Here is a 5,371-nt window from a genome sequence, read left to right as displayed (position 1 = left end):
CTCTCTCTCTCTCTCTCTCTCTCTCTCTCTCTCTCTCTCTCTCTCTCACACCTTTATGAGCTGCAAAATAACATCCAAACACTTCATTCCGATCCTGTTTTTCTTGGATGCCTCTCAAACAAAAGCAGTTAACTACTTTAATGTATTTGCTTTAACCCCAATGGCTTTTATTGATGTGGCCCACACTGGAGCTGTGCAGTGGAGTTTAGAGTCGCATACTGTGCTTTGTGTCTTGGCTCCAACTTAAATAAGTGTAAACAGCATAAGAAAGAGAATACAGCGGAGGACATCAAGTGTACTTTTTCAACAAAAAAGGAGAGAATAATAGGCCACATCCTTTGTCGTCGGGGGGGGGGGGGGGTAATGTTAAATTGCTTCCTTCCAAGTTAATAAACATTGTCTTGTTTTTAAAAGATCAAATAAAAAAACAGCCAAAAGGATGGCTGCATAACAAACCTGCGTGGGAAGTCCTGAATGCAAAAACAAAATTATTTAAGACAAAACTAATTCAAGAAAAACAGAAGAGCAGCAAATATTAGGAACATTCCTGTGTACTCATTTTTTGCTCTGCTGTTACTACTAACAAGCCAACTCCTCTGTACCAAAAATAATTCCTGAACATTAAACTTCACGTCTATAAATGTTATGACTGGAAGAGTTTCCCAAAACAGACTGTGATATTTAAACATCCTGAGACAAATGTTTGCCTGAATAAAGGAAATAACAGAGTACGTTGTTGATTGATTGATTGATTGATTGATTGATTGATTGATTCACATGGGCTAGAGACAGGATTAAGGCCAGTGGTAGGATGTAACGGAGTACATTTACTTCATTACTTAACTGCAGGTTGGTTTTATGTTACCTTTACATACTAAAAAAATACAGTATGGATAGTTTTTAAAGCTGATGTATAGTTATGAACTATACCAAACACTTTATCAATTTCAGTGTGAACGTTAATTATTGGACCTGGGAATAGTTTGACAAAAAAATTTAAATAATGAAAAGTGCAAGAAACCAGTGTCTGGGCCACAATGAGGACAGTGCCTATTCTGTATAACATGATAAGCATCTTAAAATAGCTTTACTGTATGCTCAGTTCAATTTTAATTGAATTAAAACATTTTTATTGCATTTATGATTAAATAAAAATATACACTTTGAAAAGTACTGTTAATCGGCAGTGACAAGAATGTACCGGTACTCCAGTTGTTGCACTTAGTCACCAAGTTACTTTTCACATCTGCACAGGGGCGATTGGCGTCAGATTTAATGATGCAAAGTTAAAAGGTATTTCAACGCGATTACCATAATGCAAGATAATTTCCACCAGGTGTAGATTCAATTACATTCTGTTGCATCAGGCCTTGAGGTAAACAGCTTGATTGAATTTCAATGCATCTGTGTGTAGCTAATGGACATGAAAGTGTGTTCGGCAAAGCAAGCAGTTGGTGACCAGACACAGACATATTTTCCCTTATGGGGGGGGTTATGGTTTCAGTCCATAGTGAACCATAGCAATAGCAATGGCCAACATCAGTGTAAACACACAGCTCACGTATATTACTTTTTCTTGCAGACAGTGTCCATTTAGCCGACTGAAAATGTATTTGCTCTGCATTAAGTGTCGATAGAGAAGTAAGGATTGGCTATTAGAGGTGTGTGTGTATTCTCTGACAGGGAAAGGCTAAAAGGCAAAGCCCGGGAGCCAGATGACGTTACATCAAGGGTCAGATAAGAAGACAGTGATGTAATCTGCAGCCGCGCTTGGAGTGACATACATTGATAAAATGTCATCATAATCAGAATGAAAACAAAGCCACTCGAAAGCCCAGCTCCTTGTGGGGGGGGGGGAGCGACGATAAAGTGAATCAATATTTAATTTCACTTGTAAATGGTGTTGCATCTCCTTTGTCAAGGGAATCCCTGTTAGTCTCAACTCATGAATCAAAGCTCAGTTTGAACAAAAGAAAGATGGACAAGAAGTTCGTATGTTCAGGTTTTCGTAAATAGGGGAATTTTGCTGCGTTTCAAATGGGATTCAAAGGGGGGGGTCGTCAGGTTGCCGACACAGACGCACACACTCATCGCGAATGCACTGACGAGACGAGTGAATAGTAACATGGATCCAACAGGGTGACAACTTATTTTAGTCTGAGTAATAGTCTTGTTCATTAGGAATGACGGGGGATCTCCGAAAGGAGCTCAGCAGCATGGAAACGCCATGAAGCAAACATCTCTGCCCCGATTCTCTCTCTCTCTCTCTCTCTCACACTCTCTCACACACACACACACACACACACACACACACACACACACACACACACACACACACACACACACACACACCTGGGCTTAATTTGCAGAAATGGTTATTGCCATTCCAGAAAAAGTAATAAAATGACAAATTGTGATTAAACAGAATAATGTAAGATGAAAATACAGAAGCTCTACAATTATTTATATGAAAATTGGTAACCTGAAAAAATATACTTTATATAGACATACATACACACATATCTGTATCTGCTCAGATCATGTTTAAAGACAAGTTTTAACAGACAGCTGTGTTCTTTCTGGCAGATGTTTTGTGTTTTAAGAAGTCTTCTCCACAAGGTTTTGTTTTAAATTTGAAAAATTAAGAAGTCTGCCATTTATGATGCTGCAGCACATTTTGCCTAATGTGCTTATTACAAAGATTCAACCATAATTTCCCAGTGGTCACCAGCCTTCCAGAGGTCAGGAAAGTCATACCATAGTTTGGATAGCTTTTCTCCGCTTAAAGCTATACAACATACAAACCAATACATTGTGAATAATTTAATAAATTATCAATGCTCAATTATTATGTTGACAATCAAATTAATTATTATGAAATATTATTAATTTTTAAAGTCAGTTTTCATTTCATATTGGCAATTTCCCCCAATGACACTTTAATGTCAGTCACTTGTCATGACAAGGAAGTTGTATTGATTTATTTAATAATGTAATACTTTATTTTTATAGACATCACAATTTTATTCGACTAAATTTCTCATTAAAACCATTTACTAATTGAAGAGGATTTAGGTTCTTTCTGAGAAACACAGCCATCTATTCCTGATCCAAATACTTATAATATAATAATGTATAACCCAGAGAACGTCGAGCACGGCTACAGGGCTGGCAGAGTTCCTTAACTGTGGTTCAAAGCAATGTTAAGTGTGGAATCAAAATCCTTTCTCCTGAGACTAATAGTAGGAAGCACAATAGCATCCTTCTGATCTTTCCTCCGGCATGTTTTCCTCTATACCTCTACTCCTCCATCATCTGACTCATCCGTTGTTTCATTCTCTTGAGAAATTATGCTAATCAGGGCGAGCCAGATATTGTTAAGCATCAGCAGTATCCAGTGAGAGATGAACATTTCTCATTTTCTGCTAATTACGGTCCTGCCTCGCCAAATGGCGGCATACTGACAGGGGAGCATCTCTTTGATTCTGATCCATCATACTGTAGATCACTGCAGCTGTTTGAAGCACTTTTGCCTAAGCAACATTTCCACTCAGGGACAAGTACCTCAGAGTACCTTATTGGAACAATTTTTCCCGAACTTTATTAAGTGCAGAGTAGCCAATGCATAAGTCCTCTAGCATTCACTTTCTTTTTCTTCACGGTAAATATAAAGCTGGACCAGCTGCAGGTTACTGTAGCTTAGCATACAGACTATAGCCTGGCCCTGTCTAACGATGACAGGATTTGCCTACCAGCACCTCTAAAAAGGTCTAAAGCAAAACAATTAAGTGTAAAAGCATATTAAAAGACAGTATTGTTTTATGCTGGATTTCTTTTTACCACTGGTTGTTGAAACTAGTCCCAGCTAAGAAATAGACGGCCACATTACGTACCATAAAGCGTTGAATTGGTGTTATAGCAGAGAGTTCAGTATTTGTGCAAACAAACACGATACAGGTTGTTGCGTAGGGGGCTTTAAAAGAGCTAGGTGGATTTTGTTACCTTTGGAAAGACACAGGATAGCCGTTACCAATCAAGCTAACCCGTTGTGAGCAGTAGCTCCCATACGGTCCAGCCATTAGGAGTGGCCTGGGTTCGAATCCCGGTAAGGGCAGTTGTTGGGAAGCAGCAGCAACTCAGCACAATACAAGTCCAGCATGGCGGCTGTCCCTACCAATCACTATCTGTGTGAATCTGGTGTAGATGGTCAAACAACTTTAAAGACACATGCAGAATATGTACACATATAGAATATCTGAAGGGATGGAAACTAAAAGGACAGTTTAGGCATATGTGCTCAAAGTTTGTGATTGATCATTGCACCATGAGTGCTCTGGCTCTACAGAGGTTCAATGAAGATTTAGACCAGTTTCCAAGTGTCCAAACGCCTTTCTCCACTCTAAAGACCCATCTGACAAATCCATGAAGGCTGAGATGCGCACACAGTTCAATCAATACCCTCCGTTTCTTGGACACTCCAGTCAAGGTCATGCATACAGCAAAGCCTTTAGGTGAGCATAAAAAGATGAGTGCTGGGGCATTGAAATGCATTATGGCAGATAGGAGCTTAAAGTTGTATTTATTTATCAGATATTGGATTGGAATAAATTAACATCATGAATGTCATTTTAATCTCCTATATCATATTGGCTGTCTCCTGCAATATTGTTACACAGCTAGGTGAAGGATGATGTATGAGGGGATAAGGAAAGCTAATCACCGCTAAATAGCACCTCTAGGATTTTGGAAATAGTGAGAAACTCTTTTCTATCCTACACAGCACCGATTGATGCATCAGTAAGCCCTGTTATTAAATCTACAAAGGATATTTGTCTCCATTTCATGGTGGTCACATTTCACAATGTTCAAAGGAAACAATCCGTCTGTGTCCAAAAGGAAGATCATAGCAATTTTCTCCTTAAAATAATGCGTTTCTCCCACCAAAGGGAGAATAACCCATTCTGTTTGTTGCTTTTGGACCGATTCTTTAAAATATGAGATAATCTGTTGTTTTCTTCTTAACTACTGCGTTTTGTCTTGATAGTTATATTTATTTGATCTGTAAGCAATAACCATCAGCATCAAGACTCCTTCCGTGCATTAGTTGGGCACTCTGCAGCCTCACAAGAATTAACCCCCAAAAAAGGACAAAACTCAGACAGACAATTAAACAAAAATGATCGACAATACACAAAACGACACCATGGCACAAGCAACTTATTATAGAATCAACAGTAGAATAAAACATCAACAAAGCTGATAACAAATTGTCATTTGCACGGTGCGTTGCTTGTACTCACTTGTCTGAAAGGCACCCTCCAACTCTTGAGCCCAGTTTAACCAGTCCACTCGGCCTCTCTGGTCCCAGTAT

The sequence above is a fragment of the Anarrhichthys ocellatus genome, unplaced genomic scaffold, assembly GCF_004355925.1.
Source record: "Anarrhichthys ocellatus isolate YVR2014 unplaced genomic scaffold, GSC_Weel_1.0 scaffold14, whole genome shotgun sequence".
Lineage (NCBI taxonomy): Eukaryota > Metazoa > Chordata > Actinopteri > Perciformes > Anarhichadidae > Anarrhichthys > Anarrhichthys ocellatus.
The sequence above is the reverse complement of the archived record's forward strand: the minus strand, read 5'-3'. Positions refer to the sequence as shown.